At 41.1% G+C, this 24,470-nt stretch overlaps 1 protein-coding gene across 2 annotated transcripts in view; it reads right to left on the bottom strand.

Annotated features, from left to right (window-relative positions):
* The window catches only part of kcna4 (potassium voltage-gated channel, shaker-related subfamily, member 4), a 135,245-nt gene that overhangs the window by 60,951 nt on the left and 49,824 nt on the right, over positions 1-24,470 (bottom strand). The window contains exon 3 of one of the 2 annotated variants that reach the window (XM_063471597.1): positions 16,457-23,526. The exons of the other annotated variant lie outside the window; for it this stretch is intronic. The gene's annotated coding sequence lies outside the window, so the exon portion shown is untranslated. Of the gene's footprint in view, positions 1-16,456; positions 23,527-24,470 lie in introns of those variants that run through there. 2 annotated transcript variants of the gene reach the window in all.

The following is a 24,470-nucleotide window of genomic DNA, read 5'->3' as shown; positions in this document are numbered from 1 at the left end:
CAACCATCTCACCCTCAACGTCGCAAAGACAAAGGAGTTGATAGTGGACTTCCGGAGGTGCAGAGGAGTACACACCCCCATCACCATCAACGGCGCTGCTGTGGAGAGAGTGAGCAGCTTCCGCTTCCTTGGTGTACATCTGGCTGAGGATCTTACGTGGTCAGTACACATAAACAAAACAGTGAAGAAGGCGCAGCAGCGCCTCTTCTTTCTCAGGAGACTGAAAAGATTTGGCATGAGCCCCCGCATCCTCAGGACCTTCTATCGCTGTGCCATTGAGAGCATCCTCACTGGATGCATCACCACCTGGTACGGCAACAGCACCGCTCACAACCGCAAAGCTCTCCAGAGAGTAGTGCGGTGTGCTGAACGGATAATTGGAGGTGAGCTTCCCTCCCTCCAAGACATCTACAGGAAGCGGTGCCTGAGGAAAGCGGGGAGGATCATCAAGGACTCCAGTCACCCCAGCCATAAACTGTTCAGACTACTTCCATCAGGAAGGAGGTTCTGCAGCATCCGGTCCCGTACCAGCAGACTGAGAGACAGCTTTTTCCATCAGGCCATCAGACTGCTGAACACTTCATAGACACCTCACCCTCACTACTGGAACTTCAACATTATGCACTCCATACTGTATATAAATACCACTGTTTTGCACATACCAACCTCTGTATATTTTATATATCTTATTTTATTGTTTACTTTATTTCATTTGTAAAACATGTATATACATACTATATACACACTCAAACACACACACGTAGAAAAACATATTTAGTATACACATTCAGTAATGTATATATCTTTACATATTGTACATATATTTATTACTTTTTAGATTAGCCATTTTTATATTTTGCTTGTTTTACATTATTGTATTTTGCACAACTCTGTTGCTTGTGAAGCTCGCACACAAGAATTTCACTCACATGTACTGTACCAGTGTACCTGCACATGTGATGTGACAATAAAAGTGATTTGATTTGATTTGATTTGAAATTCATTCTTCTTAAGAATGAACCAAATTATTGTTTTGGCCACTCTTGAAGTATTTACCTTTGCAATGATAGTTTTATTTTGGTTTTAAACCTATTGATGGCTTCCTTCATTAACATCTCTTTGGACCTCTGGACAGCTCCAGTGAGTTTGCAACATTAAAAAGAAACTGCAATTCTTTTATTGTCTTAATTAAAGATGGAATAACAGAACAGGCCTCACCTGAACATGAAACTGTCTATCAGTCAGTTATCTAATTTTGTTTTAACTTCTCAGATGCATAAAAATGTGATTTTTAAAGAGTTCATGTAAAATGTTTGGAAAATCTCTTGAATTAAATTTGAAAGTTTTCACTTCAATCACATCTGGATTGTTTGATTTAAAGCCACCGTGGTGGTGTACAGAGGGAAAACTACAAGAAATGTGTCATTGTCCAAAACCGTTTATCTCAGTCTCATCTCTCCATACAATTTTCTCTCCACATTTATCAGGCTTTTTTTCATCTCCAGCAAAGTTTATTCCTGCATTTTTGTCCTGGAGAGCAATTAACGGTTTAATTTTATACAACGCCCTTCACAGTGTCTGAACTGTCACAGAAACTCAGATCATCACGATAACCTCTGTGCCAAGTCTGAAGCCCTTGTCCATTTGAGGACAGCCACTGCGGCTCTGATTAATAGGCGCTATGGCATGCTCTATACCTCCTGATCACTGCTGCAACTCTGTTTTCGCTGACTTTTAGCAGCTCCGTGATCTTCCTGTATCCAATTCTATCTTTATGAACTCTTAAAACCTTGTTTTTTCCCACAATTCTTTTGATAATTTTCTCCTATTTGCAGCCAGATTATACTCAGTTCTTTTATTCAAAGTTTAAAATTCATTTTATAGCAGTTTTGCTGCATTTAGGCCATTTTATATCCACAGATGCACACAGTTATATTTCAGTAATCAAAGGTATTCAAAATTGGGACACTGATCACAGGTGTATTTTCTTATTTTGGGGTCTTCCTAAAATAGTTTTTTTCTTGTTCATAAAAGGAAAACCTCTATTTGTGAACTTATTAAAGGTAATACAATATTAAGTCGTTTGAAAAACATGATGTCTGTAAAGTAGGGTGACCATATTTTGATTTCCAAAAAAGAGGACACTTGGCTCAGTCATGAAGAACTTGCTTAAAGAAACATATTTAACATATTTAAACGGTACCTTCTCTGTGCGGTTAATGAATTGTGAAATAAAATATGTCATATAGGCTTTTACAAGTCAACAAGCGCTCACAAAGCAGCAGTTCGGGGATGATGTCACACACATGGGTCCTCTGTCGGAATATAGGAAAATCCGGACATTTTTATCAATCACGAAAATCCCCCTGAACGCCCCAGGCAGAACGTGAAAAGAGGACATGTCCGGGGAAAAGAGGGCGGTTGGTCACCCTACTGTAAAGGGGTGTAATCACATACTTCTGTTAGGTACTTTATCGAGTAACTTAGCCATAACTTATGTTTGTCTTTGTGTCTTTGCTAAGATTTTTTGAGTGAGCTGTATTGTTCCTTTATGAAATAGAGTTTGCTTTACAATTAATAGATGAATGTTAATAGTTAATCACTTTGCATGAAGCTAAATACTATCCAGTCTTTAAGTCTGATGTCATTAGCTGTTTCTGGTTCCAAACTCCGCTTCAGGTCCCAAAGTCAAACGAACACAGTGGCATCACTGAGAGTTAAAAACGGTCTAAATTCTTTTATCTTTAATAAAGTGATCAGTGTTGCTGCTTTACCAGATGTAACTGTTAAGTTTAACATCCAGGCATCCATGAAAACAAAATTGATTAAATTTAACTGAGTTAAAGTTAGCAGGAAGTTAGCTCGCTAATTTCCACCTAAACATAATATACCATGTTCTGACTGAGAGATTTGTGAAAAAATTGAAGACAGGAAACTAAACAGCAGTGACGTTTGAGGAGTTACTGAAGTTGGGCTAGCTGGTATATAATGATGTGCTACGTAGTGGCAGTGTTGCCAACTTAGTGACTTTGTCGCTATATTTAGCGAGTTTTCAGACCCTCTTAGCGACTTTTTTTCTAAAAAGCGACTAGCGACAGATCTGGCGACTTTTTCTGGTATTATTGGAGACTTATTTATGACGACTTTTTGACGTGAAAACGTGTATCGCTCTTACTCTCAACAAGCAGTGGTGCTGCCGTGGGCACCTCGCCCATGCCAAAGCGCTCACAGGCGGAGGATAGTCCTCCCCCAGCTGCTATCAGGGCAGAAGATGTTCACACCTATGCGTCCAAACTGCAAGTGAATCAGGCATGAGCGAAGCCGCTGCTCCCGCACTGACTGTAACGCAGTCAGTTCTTCTTTTACTGTTGTTGCTGTTTTGTGGATCACAAGGTTTAAAACTACTTATAAAAACACTCTCACACACAAAGTAACTCCACCAGAGTGCCAATTTCGGGTCACTTTTGCCGGTCCAAGCCCGGATAAAGGAGCAGGGTTGGAATTGTGACATTAAAAAACAATAATTGCTAAAAGAAATTTAATTTGTAGTTCTAAATAAATTCTAACTGCATTTAGGAGGTTTTTTACTCACTTTATGTCTCTTCCACGATGTTATTTCTCTCTCCAACAACGTAGGTTACAATTACATTAGCATGACCAATTATGCAAATTAGGCGATGACGTCATTTAGCGACTTTTAGGACAGCCAATAGCGATTTTCGTTACTGAGGAGTTGGCAACACTGCGTAGTGGCTAGCTACACGCTAGCATAATATAAACACATTAGCACAGTGAAGCTGGAGGATGAACGCTAACTTTTTTCCACTCGATGAAAGCTAACGTGTGGTTTCCCATTTGTTAGGGACAAATACAGTCGCATGGCAGGATGCTGTAAACAGACCAAACTTCAGTCGGGAAAACAACTGAGATAATCGATTCGCAATAGAGGTTAGTCATTAATATACTGGGCTGGGCTGTAGTTACATCGTAAGGTTTTAAAAACTGAGCTTTAAAATGATTAGTGGTAATAAAAACCATATCAAAAAGGTAGTGATCACTACCTTTTTTTAGGGGCTTGTTCAGATTAAACAGAACAAAATACAAAGCATTAAAACATGTTAAAAATACAACAGCCTTAATAAACGCAGAGTAGTTGGACCCGGAAACAGAGTTTCACTTAAACACCAGATATCTGATGTTTATGAGTTATCCTGGTAGTTGCAATGCATTTAGAGTTTAAAGTCCTGTAAATATTTTACTGTAGTAAGATCATTGTGACCACTCGAAGGTAGTTGGACTGGATTTCAGCTAGTGAAGATAGGACACTAACTGTGCATTCACAATGTGAAACTGATGGTAAGTTTTTATTTTCACATTTTCATTCATTCCAGTGTCTACATGATCGGAGTAAACAAATCAAAAGGCCACATTGTGTCAGAAAGTGCATCTGTGGAAGTCAGAGGTCATGAATCTCGTGTACCCAACCATGTGGTGAAAGATATCTCAGGGAGAAGGTTTTTACATCACATATCATTAAACGTTAATTAAGTGGGCTTCAGGGACCTTGCTTCCCATCTGGCTGTCTTTCACATACCTTGTCCTTCACATTTCGTTGAGAAGACGAAAGTAGGAATGACTCCCACATCAGGGCAGGACTGTAAGTGTATTAATAATGCAATTTGTGTTAACGACAGAACATCTGCCCCAGGTTGCTGTATGGTTAGCCACAGGTGCACCAGCTGTCTTTTACCATTTATCCTCCTAATCACTTCAGCTGACGTCAGAGTTTAGATCGCAAGAAGGAAGCATCATGTTCTTTTTATTAAAAGTTAATTAAACAGGACATTTTATTTTCCTGTTTGAATCAAAGACAAAACTTTTCTTTCTCTACCAGTTTCTTCATTTACTCCCTTCAGAAAAACGGGTTTTACACCAGTTTGATTCCCAGATATAAAAGTACAAGGCATGAAAAATAAGCTATAAATGGAAAAAAAATCGAATACATGCAGCAAAAAGCTCCAAGGAACACAAAATTATTAATATTAACTACATTTATTATAAATATTAAATACTAAATACTGTAGAAGAGCTTTCCTCCCAAACTCCTGTACAATTTGGGAAGAAGATAATGGAGGGTATAAGGATTTTTTAAATCACACAAGCAAACACATATACGCATACACATGAGTCTGGGGATCCTGTGATAAAAGTATGAAACACCCACTATAAGCTCGGTGGGTGACATCACTAAATGGTCATCATCATAAAAAAAAAACAATCCTCCGATCCCACCTATTACAGTAAGTGCTATTAAGCAAACACAGTGGGGGAAAAATCACTCTCCAGCTTACAGAACCCAAGTTTACTTTCTTGAAATTGTTGTTTTTGCTCAAACATCAGTCCACACTCAAACCTATACTTCTATAAGGACATAAGGAAAATGATTGCTGAAGGCAGGAGGCTAGAACCAGCTTCTTTGCTGGTATTAGCATTGTTTTTTAAATGCATAAATGACCACTGGGTCTTTTCAGTGGATGTATTCTAAACTAGCGGTCCCCAATTGTAAAATTGATGGTTTTCAGGGTTTTTATCTGTATTTTTTTAATAGTTTTTATCAGTTTCCCTGGGTCTTTTTACCTTGTGTTATTAATAAATCTTCTTTTTTTTGGTACCGGTACTGGTTTTATTTTGTTGAATTTATCCGCAACACCTTAAAGGCCGGCCCTTGAAATATTGTTGGACATAAACCGGTCCGTGGCGCAAAAAAGGTTGGGGACCGCTGTTCCAAAGTAACTGGCTAGTTCAACATTGGTCATCTGTCTCAGGTCCTGAAAGTGCTATGTTCCAATTGCAAATCCCACCCATAAACCATCACTGAAATACATACACAAACGTTACAATTCCTGTTAAAGCATGGAGGGTATATGTTGGCTACTTATGCAGCGTGTCAGTGGATCCCCACAATTCAAAGAGAAAGCAGAATATGAGTCAATGTCAGGATACAAACACCAGCTGTGTTGAGAACTGTGTCTTAAGGATGAATTAAAGAAAGCAAAACTCTTTTTCTGTCTAAAAATTGAATTTTTCTTGTGTCCCTCTATCTCAGTGTACGTTAAGCCATTCTCCTGCTAAAGTTTCCTTTGCAGCGTGAAGAAAAGGCTCTTCTCGCTTCGCTTTGCTGCGTCTCTCCTCCGTTAGTGTTGCTTCATCAGCGGAGACACTGTTCTCTCCACCTAGTGCACACTGGGCCTACAACCAGCACAGTGTCTCATCATGTTGAGCAAAATGGACAGAGGAGTATCTAAAGGCTTATCACTTGCATTGTATTACCCAGAATTCCTTTTGCCTATGTTATGCTCATCTCTCTTGCTCCTGATCCACATTTGGCATGGCTGGATGGTCATTTTGCCAGAGGAGAATTGGAAGAGATTGTGTGCAGCCCTTCAGTATGCTCTCCCTCCGAGCCTCTGGATATTTCAGCGGAGCAGGGAAGCAGCTAGGCAACAGTCTATGAGAGAGGTAATTGGTTCCTGGTGATGAGACGAATTGACATTCATTTGGCCACAGTGCTGTTTTTATTTCCCCGTCTGCGCCCTCCGACGAACACAGAAGCCAAATCGGGCCAGCGTCGAAGCTGAAATGCCTCGGCTATTTCTCGAATAAATATCAGCACGTGTTTTAAATGGAAGTCAAAGTGAGACGGGATTGTCCATCCAGAGTGAAGGAGAGTGGCTTCTCCTCAGCTCACACACACTTTGATGGGTATCTCTTACCATCGTGCTTGAGCGCATCCGAGCGTTCCTTGCCTCCAGACGCAGTGAAGAGAAAAGAACACATCCTCCAGAACTGACAGGGTTTATTCTTTTTACTGTCAGAGCTATTTGTAAAACAACTATTCTTTGGTGGCAATTCTTTAAATATTAAAAAGTGAGGTTCTAGTTCCTTACTTTTTTATTTTTTTCGAAGCTGGAAATCTCTGCCAGAAGCTTTTATTCTGTGAAAAATCAAGTGCAGGTAACACCAAAATAGACTGACAGCTTCTCTGGGGTTTATGGATGCGGATATTCATGCGGTGAGGGGGCTGCAGGGTGGAGGGGTGGATGGGGAGGAGTAGCAAACATTTCAAACATCACCTTCACGGCGTGGCATAGTGGCACCGCCGTGCACGCTCCCCGTCAAGCGCAGCCGCTATCGCACCGTGCTGCACGTTTGCGGCTCTATCGCAAAAATTCATTAACAAAGCGGAGCCGAGACGAAACAGGCGCCTTTTTTTTTCTGCCTCATCAGTAAGATTCAAACTGAGCGTGAGTTACGTAAGCGCTGCTAAATTTATCAATGCTCATTTTATGCAAAGCCTGAGCTCCCAGGCGCAGACTGTGTGATGTTCAGAATGGGAGAAAGGCTTTTGTTTCCCCTGCAAGCCATCTGATTTCTATTTCCGTGTCTGAAAAACAAGATTTTAAAAAGGTCATGCTAATTTTAGCCGTGTTTTCGTGAAGGAGAAGGGAGATGCGTTTCTTTTCGTTCAAACGCAAGAGACAATCAAAGCAGACTTCAGTCAGATTACAGCTGAGGTTACAGCGCAGAGGATTACAGTCTCGGGTGAATGGCAGGCACATGCTACTTCTCCATATGCTGCTTTCTTCTGTCACTCTCGCTCCTCTTCAGTGTGTGAGAAAGAGACGGAGAGGAGGACTGACAGTGTGTTTTTCCGGGGTGTACCTCAGTGGAAAGAGTGTGCAGGAGTCTCTCAGTGTCTGTTTCATTCACAGTGAAGTCTAAAACTGAAGTGGTGATTTCCAGATCTCACGCAGGATCTTTGTACTTAAGGCGGCTTTCGTGCTTTTTGAAACTCTGTCTGCCTCCTTCGTACACGCTTCTGACGACCTCCACTGGAGGAATTAACTCATTAAGCTGTATGCTTAACCCCTGCACTTTAATCCTCATCCTGACCTAAATTTAATCCTATTTCTGCCGGTTGGCAGGTTATTTTCCTTTTTTCTCCCCACTGCTTCAAACCTTTTTTTTTTCTATGTTCATAAGTCTTCCATCATTTAAATCCACTTATCATGTTCAATACACTGCACACAGGAAGTCTTTCACAGGAGTTAAGTGGAGCTCAACTTGTGATGGCAGTGAAGCCACTGGCATTTTGATCTGTGACATCTGTAAACTCTTTTAATAACACAGTAAATGGTAAATGGTCTGTATGTGTAAAGCACTTTACTTAGTCCCTAAGGACCCCAAAGAGCTTTACACTACATTCAGTCATCCACCCATTCACACACTGGTGATGGCAAGCTACATTGTAGCCACAGCTGCCCTGGGGCTCACTGACAGAGGCGAGGCTGCCGGACACTGGCGCCACCGGGCCCTCTGACCACCACCAGTAGGCAACGGGTGAAGTGTCTTGCCCAAGGACACAACGACCGAGACTGTCCGAGCCGGGGCTCGAACCGGCAACCTTCCAATTACAAGACGAACTCAACTCTTGAGCCACGATCACCGGATAAGTACTAAGTAAGTACTAACACTTCATTTTCATGTCAAGTTAAAAACAATAAGAATAAACAAAAATGCCCATCAAGTCAATAAAACAAATTTGCGATATGTAAAATCAGAGGATTTATGTGAGGGGTGGAACACGGTCAGGAAATGAAAATGTTTTGGAAATGGAGAGAGACTCAGTGGCATGAATGTTTGGCTCTGGACCCCATGGTAGTGAAAAAGGGGGGATTACATGGAGAGAAGATGGAGACCTGAGAGTACGAGTGGGTGCGCTGACATGCAGCAGTTCACAAAGGTATTTAACTAGAAACCAGTGGAGCTAGTTAAGGTCAGGTGTGGAAGGATGTGAGCATCAGAGTTCTGGACCAACTAAAGTTTATGTATGGAAAAGCAACAAATGCTCTGGGGTCTTTTGTTTTTACCTCTTCAATCTACAAACATCATGACTGCATCTTACACTGTCAGCAACGCCAGTACTCAAAACTGTAACCTTCATATGATGCTACTACTCAGCCACTGTCCTATCATTTACTTCACTTATTTTAAAATGTTATTTTACATATTCATTTATATCTTTTTTTTTTATTAAAAACCCCAAATAAAACATTAAGGGTAACAGACATGCAAGGAAAATAAATGCATTCATATAACTTGATCAAGAAATATTAGTGCATCTTGTGCAATTTGATTTTGAAATCTCACAGCAAAGAATAAATCTAAACCATTGAAACACGATGAAAGGACAAATAGTTTTTTCTCTGGCATTAATAACATAAAATGACCTTTTACAGAAGGGTTTGACTTCAGTAAAGTTTATCAAGGACGTAATGATAAAACAGAATAAAATAGTCTTTATTCTGTCAGTATTTATAGATGAGATGCAGTGCTCTATTACTCACTGAAGCATGTATACATAGATTACATTCATACAATTCTAACAAGCTTCAGTATGACCACCTTTATTCTTCAACACAGCTTGAACTCTGTTAGACAAGCTTTCATATCTTTTCTTTAAGTAGTAGGAATAGTTCATAGAATAGAATAGTTCAGGAATAGTTTCTTGAAGGACAATCAAAGCTCTTCTTTTGATGTTGGCTGCCTTTTGTTACAATTTCTGTCAACATGATCCCACACTGCTTCAAGGACTGGGCTCTGGGGAGGCCAATCCATGTTCCACTGTGTTTTTCTATTGTATCGGGTTTTCCTGGATTTCATTTCCAGTTTCAGATGCTGTTCATCCACTGTATATAGAGTTTTTTAGGCCTACCACTTCTTTTATCCTCCACTTGTCTGGTTTTCTTTCTTTTTTTGAGGGCACACAGCAGACCATGCTGAGATATGCTAAGAGTTCAGCAGGTAGCTCATGGAAATCATCTTGACACTGTAAAAATATAATTTTCAAAATCTGTTATATCTGGCATTCTTTTAACTTAAAAATGGGTACAAATTATATGGACTAATCTTGTCTCAAATGAATGAAGATGGATATGTTTATATCAGATTGCTAGTAGCAAAGTTTAACAAAAGATTGGAGATTTAAACTTGTTTCTTTAAGTTTTCTTAGACACAGGACAGATTTATGCCTTGAGTTAGTTGCCTTTTTATGATTGAATGATTCAGTCCAGGTACAACAACTGGACTGAAAATGAATTAAAAAGCAGCCAATGTCCAAAAGAAAAACTTTAAAAAAAACCAAGTGATGGGTGTGTAATAGTATGATGAAACCAATTCCATGAAGCTCCCGGCATGAAGTTTTTGTGCTGATGTTAATGTTGCAGGAGGTTTTGGACCCCTGCAGGCAGGAGAGCATTGACAACCTTTATAGACTATGCGCCCCAGCACTCAGTGGCATTGTTCTGAATGTTTACGTGATCTGCCACTTCATGGCTGAGTAGCTGTGCTTCCTAAACAATAACACCACTTAGAGCTGATGGTTGAATACGACTGGTTGCAATGATGGCGTCCAATTACAGTACCATGCTCAAATTCAGTGAGCTCTTTAGACTGACCCATTCTTTCACAGAAGGTTGTAAAGGCACCCTGCATGGCAAGGATGCTGGATTTGATATACCTGTTGTAATGAGACTGAAAACACCCAATACCTTTATGCACATAGTCTACAGCTTTGACACACTAACAAATTTATAATACTCAATAATAATCCATTTTCTTAGTCGCTCAATGAATTCACAGGGGTGCTGGAGCCTGTCTCAGCTGTCACAGGGTGCAATGTGGGATACACCCTGGAGAGGTTTGCCATCCATCATGGGGCAAGTCTGAATTCTAAGGAATCCAGATCCAACAGGTCTCAAGCAGCCAGTCCTTAGAACTGCCAAAGTCCTAAAAAATATTTTAAAATTGAATTTACTGTCAGTTGTTGAATGGCCTAAGAAAGCTTTCTAGAGTTGAAAATCAGAGTATGTAGTTTTAATGTTATATTTTTAGGTTACAGTGCCAGTGATGGCATTTTTGTACAAATATTTATAAATGTTACCACCAAACACAGACCATAATCATACTTAACTCTTCAAGGTACTTGGGATTTGTCTCTTGCACAGTTCGATACCAACCCTTCAGTAAATGTTACTGTTGTTGACATTTTTTGTCCTCTCACCTTCGTGCATGGTTGCATTGAAACCCCACACAGCACAAAAGGAAACGCCTTCCTCACGCTCCCCTCAACAATTCAGTGACTCACCTCCCGTTTATGAAGCCTGCATCGACCCTGATAGTACTACAGCTGAGTTTCACATATGAAACTGTCCCCGTTTCCCTTCAGCTCGGCTGATCTGTGCATTTCATATGATTCAGAGCATCACGGATCATTAAGCATTTGCAACACGATCAGCGTTCCCACGTTCAAAATGGAGGAGGGGAGCTGTTTAGCGAGGAGCCGCTGGATCCTGATCAAGCCTCTATGCTAGGGATATGTTTTCGCTACAGACCACACTGCCTGTTACCATGACAACAAACAGAAATTTCTCTTCTCTCACACACACACATTTCACCCGAGTGCTTTTCAACACTGCAACCATCCTCCCCTCTCTTCTTCTCTCTCCCCCGGAGTTGCTACCCACTTCTCTGCTCCCAGCATCCCCAGAGTTTGGGGAATACACTTCAATTGATCTCCTGCAGACGAGCGGAGCGAGACCGGTCACGTGACTAATTCAGATGTCAGCGACATCACTGCCTCGTTTCTTCTCGCTTTTCAGGCACGATCATTTTGGGCGCAAACTACGGCGGAGCCTGTGCAACCTGAAGCAGAATGAATTGAGCTAACAAACACGGTGAAGCGACGAGGCGCTCAGTGTCGATCTGGCTGTGCGACCGGGTCAGGCCCACTCAGGAGATCTGCCTGGCCTGCAGTGAAAAATACAGTCTCAGTCACCTGTTTTGACCTCTTCCACCACATGAGTAGAGAAAACATTTTTTTGTTGTTGTCTCCACATAGAAATAGACTCTCCTCGAGCTTGGAGACAGCAGCGATGACGATCAGAGAGGATACTCTAACATGCTGTGAGAGGACAGTCCTACTGAGCACAGATCCCAGAGCAGCACTGGGCCTTTGACCTTTGACTTTCATTCACTTTCAGATTTTAAAATGTTGGATAAAGAGAAACCAGACAGTGTCCCCTTTATTTTAGCGCCTTGAGCTGTGAAACACGTTTGGATTGACTTTACACGTAAAGCAGATTAACCACGCTGCTCCTGACAACCTGAACTGTGTTTTCCTCTCACTTTGTATGCCGAATGACGTGAAACCTAACAAGCTGCTTAAGCGTCTCGACTTCAAAGCAGCTGTTGGGCTGTGAGATAAATCCAATGGAAATCGCTGATGGTTTGATGTGTGTTGGTTGAGTGGGGTTGCACCGCTCGCCTGTCTTCCACCTCTGTTTTTCCTCCCAAACTCCCTGAAAATTGGTTACACCGCAGTTAGTCAGGATGTCTGCATTTGTGGACTTTTTATATTGATCTATAGGCTCACGGACACATACATCTGTCTACATCTTTCTGTATCTATTTCTTGTTCTTAGACTATTTGCCTCAAAAAATGTACCTCTGTCACGCACAACTAAATACAGAAATGCTGTAAAATGCAACATTTATCCCTGACAACACATCTATCTAGTGTCATTGAATGCCAAATTTAATAAATTGAGAGTGAAAGGACTATGCCAGGGGAGTAAGTGCAAGGTCAATGCCACTGGATCTAAGTGCAGAAGCTGGTAAATGTTCCCCCGGGGAGGTCACTGGCCTGAGTCACGCTGTATTTGTCTGGCAGAAGGCCGACTGGCATTTTCTGGATGCAAAAGAACAGTTTGTCCATAGCAGCAAGAACAATTGTTGCTGACAACTTTTCCATCGTCAGCTACGGTGACGGCAGCGGCGTTTGTAAAGGAGCAAGCAGGTACCATTTGGGTGATTGGGTTTCAGGGGCCACAAGCATGAGGCAGGCAGGTGGTATTGGGTTTCTGTGCTGAGGGGAAATTGTGAACGCCAAATTCGCTGGCATGATCATATGAGAGCAACCTTCTGCCATGTGCTGATATATTGTTCCCTGTCAGGTGTCGTCTTACGGCTCTGAGAGATGGGGTCTCCTGGAAGAGAGACGTGTCGAGCATGAAGCCCAAACAGTGCTGTGCCGCCACTTTGACTCTGCAAGTTGCGTTCAGGAGGCTTCTGCTGTGTAACACAAATATACTGATGTATATATATATAAAGACATGCAATGCATTTTAGAATTTACTACAAGCTCCTTTGCGCATTGCTTTAAAAAATTGCCTTTTTAAATCGGGTAATTCTTTTGGATACACCTTCTATATAAATGTGACTGTGATAGCCTCATCTGGGATCTACCAGGCTATATCTAGGACTGAATTCAAAGTCCTGTTTGTTACTCTTAATAAACGTAGTCATACCTTAAAGACCTCACAGCACCACATTATCCAAAAGCTAACTTGTTGTTGCCAAAGTTTTAGAAGGTAGAATGGGAGCCTTTTTCATGTGGATCCAGCTCCCAGTTTTGACTCTGGTGATAGACACCCTCATTGACTTCAAAATGAGGCTTTAAGCATTGATTTTCTGATCGAGCTTAAAGTTACCACTGAAACTGGTGACCCTGAACCATCCCTTTATTTATCCTGCTCGGGCAGGTGGAGGTAGGGGTATCTCCCATGATGCACAGAGTATTTCTCCTCCGCTCTCATGGCTTTCACCTCCCGTGCATTTATATGCTGCTATTGTATGTCGTAACTTTGAGTCTTCTCTCCCCCACAGTTTGTGCTTCGTCCTGTTTGTGGGCTCTCTTTGCTCTTCTTTTCTCTCATCTCTTTCCCCCCTCATCCCTCAGCCGGCTGTGGCAGATGGCTGCCCCTCACTGAGCCTGGTTCTGCTGGAGGTTTTCTCCCAGTTCAAGGGAGTTTTTTTTTTTCCTTTTCTCCCGACTGTTGCCAAGTACTTGCACAAAGTGGATTGATTGTTTTCTGTCTTTACCTTACACCTCGAGATAACTTCTATTGTGCTATGAGCGCTACGCAAATAAAATAAATGGAACCAACTGTATAACTGTGCAGCAGTAAGCTTCCTTTGCGAGCTCTTTGTTCATACTCATAGTTCATGAAAGAAAAACTGAGCAAACACAGCGGATAAAACATTCTGCATCACCGCTTCTCCAGGTTCACTCACAGCAAGGAAGCAGCCATCGAAACGAGTTGGTCTGGATGTTTGTTAGTTGCATTGTGCTTGTGTGTGTGTCTGTATGTGTGTGTGTGTGTGTGTGTGCACCCTCCTGTAGACCTTGTCTCGTTTTTTCGGGAACAGCTGTAAAGGGTGAGCTACTATATATATCCTCGACACTGGTCTAATTTTCCTCTCTTTGAGCTGAACCCACAGTCATACATCCACCTTTCAGGGTCGCTGTCATCCACAACAAATGACAAACTCTCTTAGCTCCTCAAACCTTTGTAGGGCATTAAAAAAATTCAAAATAATGTCAAGCATTTGTTAAATTTTCCCCCGACAGGCACTGGAAACGAATAGTTTCCATCCCAGCGCGACGACTGCGAGGAGGCCGAGCACGTACCCGCCCGCAGCACGTCCATCAGCAGCTTGATGGATGAACTGGTGTTTGTCCAAGAGTCAAGTAATTGCACCACAACGGAGCCATTTGAAATATTTAAGCAGCGTTGAACACGAATGGCTCGGGCATCCAGTTTCAAAAGCAACCACCGTATACGGCCACTGTGGGTGAAAACGTTCTGTCACTGTGATACCCGGCCCCTGCTGACAGAGCTGATTCTGACTGAGCCGCACAAGTGATGTGCGCACACATGTCCCAGCAGTTCAGCCAACAGCAAACAAAACACTGTGAGAAAACAGGCAGGGAGGGAGATGTGCTGATGTTAGCAGATTAGCCAAAGTAGGCGATTGCATGACAATGTGTAGTTAAAAAAACAACAACAAAAAAACCCCATAATGACCGGATAGTTTAAAGTTTGACGTAAATGGTTTCTGTTTCTAAGTGTTTAATATTCATGTCTTGCAGTGTTGTAATCTCGCTGCTTTTTGCTGCGGTGCTGAAGAAATGCTACTTAACCACAAAAAAATGAGCCCACTTCAGTCCATCTGGCTCACTTAGAATCACATATGGAGAGACAATGCCATCCACAAAGCTCGAAAAAGTACCCGCACCATCCCTGTTGCTCGCGTACAAAGTCTTAAATGCATGTGTACCGATTACCTGATACGCACAGATCCCATTGCTTACCCACGTGGAGTTTTAAGACAAATTTCATGCTGCCAGCTTCCAGATCCACAAACGTGAGCTGCGTTCATGTCCACGTGTAAAAGTGGAACACCTGGGCTTTCTCTTGATTCCTTTTTTAAAATTTAAATAAAGCAGGCATTTCGTCATTTAATAGATAGAACAGCTCAACACCCCTCTACTAGGAAATACAGATTTAATAATTAAAAGCATTAAACTGTAGCCTGAAGGTTAATATTTAGGTTAAATAAACTGTTATTACACCCATTCGTCATTAGGCTTAACATTAACGTTAGCCTGCTATTATCAGAGAATGGTAATATTGTTATAATATTGCACTTCTTTTTCCAAAATATACAGAGATTAGTTAGCATATACTCCCTCCAGAGGATCGACAGTGATGCACAATTATGGTGTTCTGTCACCTGTGCGCTGACGCCCAGATGGCCCAGTTTTGTGCAAATCTTAGCTTACGCTTCTGGATTATATCGTACGCATTTGCTTTTCAGGCATATTTCTCTCCATAATCACACAGCATAAGAAAACTATAGCTGTATCGCACATCCACCGCTGTCCTCAAATTCACTCAGCTGCTTGCGAGGACGCAAATGTCTGAGTCAGTTGGAATGGACATTAAATGGTCCTTAACCTGCCAGCTCCCTGGTACAAAGTCATATAATGTCTGATTGAGCCCATAGAGCGGGTAATTGTCTGGGCATTAGGTGCTGCCTCCTGCATCCAAGCTGAATCAAAAGAAAAAGAAAAAAAAAGTATTACTTGCACTCACAGACAGAAAGGGCAAACACTCACAAGGCCCCAATCTGATTCTCTTCACACTGTCCTGGTTAAAGTACTTTTGAAGAAGATCCTAGTCCATCACCATCCATGCCATCAGTTACAGGCTTGTACATCTGCTCTATGGGTGCACCAAAATGTATAGGATAGAAGACTGAAATACGCCTTGTTATATTTGTAAGTAATGAAGATTAAAGATTAGACTAGAGTAGCTATTCATACTGAGTATTTATAGAGGCAAGAAAACGCGTCAGCCTGCAAGCAAACACGCAGGATTTCTAAGATTACTGTAGACCCGCCTTCAGAAGAGGTTTGTCTATGACAGCAAAATGATGAGCAACATACTTCTGTTTTCTGGATTTTTATTGAATATATTATATTTTTCTTTAATCAACATTGCACATATTCCATTTCAATCACATCTCATATTGCTGTCTACAAAATGTTATGAATGTAGAAAATCCAGAAGTTGGAAGGCTTACCCCCCAAAAAACTAAACAAACAAAAAAAAAATCATAAATAAAACAAAGAAGAAAACAAAACAGGACAATTAAGGTCAGAAAGTGACAAGCTCCAAAGATACAGAGAGAGAGAGAGAGAGAGTGTGAAGGAGAAAGAGAGGCGCACCCTCGGGAAAGGAATACAAACATACCTTGGATTAGGATGCATATTTCTCAAAACAAAGCATCATGCAGAATAAAAGCAAGGCTGGCCAAAACTCACATGGATATTTCTCAACACCTGAACTGTAGAAATATTTTACATATTCATGAATAACTACTGCCAGTTTCTCTGCACTGATCAATGATGATTATCCCTCCTTTGTAAACTCAACCCGCTAAACAAAAAACAGAATCGCCATCATTGTCATCATCACACTGCAGCAGCAGAGCAGCAAGCATGTAGAAACACCTCTCGTGGCTGCACGTAGACAGCATTTTCACTGCAAGTGAGGCGATCGTGAGAATCATCGAGACTAATAGTAGATATGCTGGATTGTGACCGCCGTTACTTGTAGCTGACCAATCTGCACCAGCTTGCATAGACGCCTGATTATCCTGGTTTTGAACCCCGTCTCTGTCCTGTCAAATTCTCTCCTGGAGTAATGATCAGAAACAACTGTCACGTCGGTTTCACAGGGTTAAGAGTTTCTGACCCAGTTGCAAAGTGCTAAATTAGAAATGTTGTGCATAAAGAGGCCCGTTTGCTTGAAAGTGATATTCACACATGCTCACTGTTTCTTGACCTGTAAATTTGAAGGTTTGCTTTGGGGAGGAAATTGTGCAGGGCCCCACATGCAGTCTGTTCATGACAAAATTATTGGCTACAGTAATTGGTCTGCATACTGTAGGTAAAAGGACACATACTAATTATCTTTCTGTGCTCGGCGCGTCCCGAAAAACAGCACGTTTCATCTTTATGACCGTCTGCGGGCTTTTAAATCATACTTAGGATGCGAGGATTACAGCAGGCCCAGAGAAGCTAACGCTCCGTAATTAACCAAAACATGCAAATAGACGAAACACAATTAAATGAAGCAATCATCTTCACCACATTCAGTGCGCACCTGCAACTGGACAGAACGTGCTGGGAATATAGACAACGGCCGAATAAAGAAGCGGGCGCTTTGCATCAGAGTGTGTTTTCTGCATTTGCAGCACATTTACTGCCGAACCTGTCGATGACGGCAATTTTCCCATTTTCGGTTTTGTCTAAATGTTGCAAACGTGTTGCGGAATTGGTGGAAACATTTAGTTTGTTTGCTTGTGTTTTGTCTAATTTCACGTGTTCGAATGCGTTTTACTGAGACACAACACACAGAGCATTTATCACAGAGCGAGGGGGGAAATTACACAATGTTCCAAAAAATTTGTCTTGTTTTCCATTAGGGCTGCAACTATTTAGTCATTCGTCCTGCCATTTCATTACTGCCAATTTGTTAACTGGTGCAATTTCCCTCAGAATCCAGAAGAACTCAGACCCTCAGTCAGACATTTTGGGATATGATAAAAGCATCATGGCCTGAATTTGGATAAGCTAGAACCTGTTTTCCATCAACAACCGAAGAGATAAGTCCACACTTAATAAAAAAAGTCATATGTCTTGTACTTTGATGAAAGATGGTTGAGCCCTGTAATCTCTGTCTTGAGAAACCCAGCAAGGATATCACTGGTTTGTGGTAGAGTTACACGTATGACCAGTTATAGTTGCTTCTGTATTAACTACTAAAAGTGCTTCGTGGTCATGTGGTCATCCTCGCTGTAAACCCAGTAATCTGACCTTTGTGCTTACATTAGCTGTATTTCCAACAGACACAAACAGATTAAGCTTTTTTTGTTTTATTTGTCTCATATCTCAGACCGGTTTCTAAATATATGGACGCAGGTAAACACTGCGTTCATTGAATTTGCAGCACGAAAACACTTCACAGCAAAAGCAAACTGCGTCACCGCTCAACAGTTCTGCAGCGCTCCTCACAGGGCACCTTGTTTATAAGGAGATTAAGACATAAAACGAGTTTCTGCCGTTATCTAACGCTGTGGATATTACAATAAACACTCGGGCTTTTATCCTCATAATAATGCGGCGCTTTTATTTATGTACAGTATGTGTCGGCGGGACGTAATATCCAAACCGAGCCGCGTGGAAGCATCTGCAGTGCTTTCCGGGTGCAATGTGAAGATATCAGGCTCAGTCGGTTTGTCCTTTCAAGATATTTGGAGACAAAAAGAGGGTTTTAAATTTGAACCAAATTCAGTGTATGAAGAGTAAATTCAGTCTTAAAGGCAAAACTGACATTTTTGTTTCACTGAGCAGGGTCTTGGTTTTCGGGTTGGGTTTTTTTTTTGGGGGGGGGGGAATAACTGTGATGCTCTGTGAAATGCTCTGTCGTTGTGGAGCCCAAATGTATGAAGAAACTGAAACCTGGACTAAATTCAAAGGCTGGCTGAACATGAGGATGTAATTTCGATGGTTTTGGATCAATCATATCAACACTGAAAAACCATAAGAAATTTTTTTCTCTGCTAAATCTGAACCGTCTTGTTTGTGTTGGCTTTAGAAACCAATCGGTGATTTCTTTCAGTGAGTAAATCCTTTGTTATTGATTAAAGGAGGCATTCATCTTAAAACTTAATCTTGCTCGGTTGCACAGAGACGGAAGAGTCTCGCAGGTGTTTAGGCCTCAGAAATACGTGAGCTTCGACAGAAAAGCACTTTCTCACAATGTGGGCGCTTACGTAAGAGGTCTTATTAATCTAAAACTCAGTCCCAACAAGAGTTTTCTTTTGTTTGACTCTAGTTCTTTTGTTTGATGTGTTGAGTTCAAAACTGATCTGAGCGACTCTGGTCAGCAGTTGTGTGAGCTACTCTCTCTGGCATTCAGAAATGTTTTACATGTAGCCCTGGTGAGTTTTCTAGCTCCGAGGCGATCGTAATTAAAATGTTCTCCTCTCACCTCGTCCTGTGTGTTATCTAATGTCCCCACACAGACTGTTGGTAACCTCCCCAGCAGCTTTGTAAAATCTGCTCATTTGCTGCGCTGAATCACAACAAATTATCACTGCAGTTATTACCGCAGGTCACTTTAGCGTCCTTAGGAATGCCTAGCAGTGCAAAATTTAAAGAAGTGATGCTGCTGTTTGCTCGCGACAGGACCTGGGTGATGAAGCTGGATAATCTGAGGACCTTTCTGTTTAGTGTACACGTCCATGATTTTCTGCTTCAAAGGCTGAAATTCCGCCTTGGTAATCTTCTGTCTTTGTATGTGACATTTTTCTTCTGAGCATTTATTTTAGAGCATATATAACTCAGTGCTGTGCATCAGTGCAGCTTGACACAATTGTCAAGTCTAACCAAATAAATTATTTGAATTCATAGATTGAGGAAATGGGTTACAGAGTGCCCAGATTTCCTTCAGCCTCCTTTGGTGCTTATTTGCTCTGCTTGATTGAATGCGGTGGCCTGCAGGATCAATTGACAGGCTGATCATGTTCTTTTTCTGTCTACTAACCTGTGGGAATATTACTCTTTGGCTTTTGTGGTAACACCAAGCTGTAGCTAATTAATTTGTCCCTCATAAATATATCAGTGTCATACAGCTTCCGGTCATCACTGGCAGTTGGTGCGATAGTATCTGGGATAGCTGCGTCTCAGATATCTGAACACCCCGTGAGCTAATGTTCAGCTTCAAATGCTTGTGCTGGCCCCTCCTGACGGTCCCTGGGCCTCTCTGGGTTTGGAACATCTTGTGCTTCAGGCACATAATCTGACAAGATCAGTGTAATGAAATTACTTCTGAAAATATATTTTTGGACATCAGTCACACTTTTGATTTAATCTACCTGTGAAAGAAATAGCTCAACATTTTTGGGTAATAAGTTTTTCATCCTTCTTGCTGGGGACAGACAGACTGTCTGTACAGTTGATAAGTACCTAGGAGCCGGTTTTAGCTTAAACTCTGCGTATAATGAATTGTTGTTTTAATTATCAAATAAAAATGTGATAGCTCTAAAGCTTTGTGCCTGTGTGCTAAATAGCCAGATCATTTGTTATATTGTTTCATAAACATTTTAATTTCCCTTAATAATTTCTATATTTGTAAACATTTTTTTTTCAGTTTTACGTTAACGTGATTTTTAAAGAAACATGCAAATTGTAGCTAAAAGAAACAATGCGCTGACTGTATCTGGGCTAACAGCAGTGTTTAAAACAACAACTTTAGCTGATAGATGATAGGAGGTGCTGATATGATTTTTTTCATTTATTCCTCTGCTGTGCAAAAGTGAAGAAGAATATTGTTTTAAAGCGTTTCCGCCCTTCATGACACTACCGCTGAACATTTATCCAGCAAAAAATAATCAATTTACGTCACAGAAAATCATGTTTCTGTCAATATCAGTTGGCAATAACAATCGGCACACACTAATATTGGACGTATATGTGATGCAGCATGCAAAAAGCCGGTCAAAGATACAGACCATGAATCCCAGCAACGACGCAATGAAGAACAACTGGACTTCACGAATATTTCAAATATTTATTGTAGCGTCACTGCTTGCAAATGCTTCTTAAAACTATGCCCCCAAAAATACAGTTTAACAGTTTCTGATGCATAAACTGCAAATAAACACCTCGTCCAGCCAACGTTTTAGCCATGACGCGAAACCCCCTGCTCAGCGCAGACACAATGCCCAAGGGTGTGACTTTCACATCGTTAGCCTACAGTGATCAATGGTTTTGCATGATGCTAGCACAGATTTTATCAGAAGTTAACAAATGTCCTACAAGTGACTATTAATTTTCATTCTTACTATATTGCAGTAACTCCAACGCACAGTCTGACATCTTCAAATTACAATCTCGTCATAAAAGGTAGATAAATGAAACCAGTTTGCTGTCACATGCTGCATCACATATTTATATGTGTGTGTGTGTGCATCCTTAGCTACAATTGGATGTGTGATTGCTCCTTTTGGATCACCTTTTTCCCCTCCTTTCTTTCACACATTTGTTGTTATGCAACTTTTCAAAGTGACAGTCCCTAACCTCTGCTACTGTGCACTGGTGTTCTTGGTTAAACTGCTGGTATCCCTCTTCACAATGATAAAGTAAACTGACGAAAAAAACACATCTTTTCTATAAAGAGTACCCCAAATCAACCACTGACATCTGTTTTTAAAATATTGTGGCTATAGGGTGATTTTTAAAAAAAGAAGAAGAAGAAAAGAATTTGACACCAAGGAAATATTTGGAACATTCAGTAAACATCTTTCGTAAGGGTCACTATATTGAGGTAATTACAGATATGGATTTTCAGAAAAAGAGCACACATGAGAACTTGGAAGATAAGATGAAGGACACAAGCTTCCATGTGCCATTAAAGCAAATAGAGTATGTAAAGGGTGCTTTTTAAAGGAAAACAATGTCTTCATTAAAATATATTTATATATGTATGTATGTGATATGATTTACTACTACTGGCATGTCAGTGGACATTTCTAATCATTGTATTCACAGGCAACTTTGCAGATCTAAGAGCGGTAACAAATGCCAGCGCCCCTCTCACAAAGTTGCACAAATGACATCAGTAACCTCATGTCTCAATATGCCAAATAAATAGGTAAGTGGATTTTCAATGGGAGTTTTGTTAAAAAGACAAAAGAAGAAAAAGGAACAAATGAAATAAAGAAGTACACTGAAGAATGTTGGAGCAGCATTCGCAACAATATGAAGAAAGTGAAACGGACAAACTGAACACAGAGGATTATGGTGGATGGTCATAACAGTCAAAGAAAGTGAAAAGTCTCAAATTACTCTATCTGCGAAACACATCTTAGGACACACAAGTAGAAACGTCTGGTATTTACATTTTTTTTCCTATTCAGTGTGCATCTATGTCACAACATTTTCCAGAAGTCCACAACATACAGTAAATTCAGGGTTTCACCTTTGGTTAATGTAATTATCAAGGCTAGGTTTAAAAAAATATAGAACACACGTCCATGTTACTTTTGCATACAGGTAAATTCAAAGTGAAAACATATCAACAAAGCAGCTGGTCAGCTCTAAATTTGCATCGGAGAAAAAAAACGTAAGGTATTTCGTCTTTACGTCAGTGATTCTCGAGCAGTGAGAGCCCGGCGAGTTTCGTCTGCTGTGATAGAAAGTGAGTGTGGCTGATATTTATGATGGGTGTTTATGTGCCTGACATCTTTGCTTTAGTGTAAGTGGATCTTAATGTAAGAGGATAATCTTCTGATGTATTTCAGTGTGTTGCATTGAGCCAGTCAATATATGTCTCGTATTTCTCTCCCAACCCTATACACTTTCCGAACGAGGATTTCCATGTGTTATGACACAATGTGTCGCAGATCGTTATTTAATTTTTTTTTGCCAGCAGATAAGCGAGCAACTCAGGCCAGCCTTGTTTGGTTGACAATATGAAACGAGATTTCTTTTTTTTTAAAAAAAGTCATACTGCTGGCCGCACAGAAGCAGAGAGCAAACTCACCATTTAGTAACCTATGACACCTACGAAGCCGACCCAACTAAAACATGTCGACGTTATGACCAAACATTATCTCTATCATATTAAAATATTCACATCTGTTCCTTACAAGACACTTTTTTCACATGTAAATAAAACATCTGTTTTTTTAACAAGTCTTCTTAGTTATCTTCACTTCATACATCTTTATATGTGTAGTAATTAAGGCAATCATTTTGGGCCGCGACTCACTCATACGCTAACTCCAGTCTCAGCCTTCGAGGGTTTGTTTACTGATACCATACAGCAGCTCTCTCCTCCAATTGTCCAAACGCCAAGTGTCATCCGGTTGTTGCTTTTCAGTGTCCGCTTGTGCTCAAGATGACCGGTCACAACGTTTTGCTTGTTCTCTGTGATTTCCAGAGATGCGGGCGGGGTGCGGGGATACTCCCTCTCCCTGTAACTGGCAGCGCTGCAACAAAGAGAGAAACAGGAAATCTATAATCATGCTTGACGAAACGGCACCCTCAAGATGGAGCAATTTGCCCAAACACCAAGCTGATATTGTGCATATTTTCCTTTCCCACCCAAAAGTTGGGCAAGATGCACTCACTACAGATAAACATCAGGGTCATTAAGCAGCAGCTCCTTCTGAAGCACTTTGGCAGGGGATACGTCTGAGCTTTGTATAAGACCACATGGGGGTTTAGTTACATAAATAAACCATTTGTTATACACCCCTTAACATGCTTACGTTCATTTATCCTTCAGTAGATTAAGCACTTAAAACCATCTCAGTTTACTCTGTCTGCCAGTATCATATTCATCCAATGACAGGGGGTTCTGATTTATTGAACTGATACAGTTTATTTACACTGAGTGAAATAACCAGTGGTTTTGGGGTTTTTTTGTTTTTTTTAAAGCTGCACCGTCCCATCAAACCGGGGAAGCCCTAATGTCACAGCACTAGACACACCCATTGTTGTTTGGGTGCACAACTTTTGATAACATCATCCTGCTGGAGAAGGAGATGCACAGATAAGTCCCATCCACACAAGCGCATGACTCGCCACTGACTTTCAGTTACATAAAAGTTACCTCGTCAATTCCGGCTGCTAGCAAAACAGGCAGGGCTCGCTGAAACAGGGTAAAGGTTATGCACGCTGAGAAGATGAAAAATCAAGCCTTTCATCAGCAAAACTGTGGCCAATCATAACACTTGTGCATGTCTGCATGTATGTCCAAATGTCAAGTTTTAGGCTAATAGCTAAAGCATTTTAAAAGTATGCAACTTGTGAAAGCTGTAGATAGTGTTATTGCTCCTGGGTGCCTCCTGGGTGAGGTACGGGAATGTCTCACCGGGAGGAGGCCCCGGGGAAGATCCAGGACACGCTGGAGAGATTATATCTCTCGGCT

The sequence above is a fragment of the Pelmatolapia mariae genome, linkage group LG1, assembly GCF_036321145.2.
Source record: "Pelmatolapia mariae isolate MD_Pm_ZW linkage group LG1, Pm_UMD_F_2, whole genome shotgun sequence".
Lineage (NCBI taxonomy): Eukaryota > Metazoa > Chordata > Actinopteri > Cichliformes > Cichlidae > Pelmatolapia > Pelmatolapia mariae.
The sequence above is the reverse complement of the archived record's forward strand: the minus strand, read 5'-3'. Positions and strand labels throughout refer to the sequence as shown.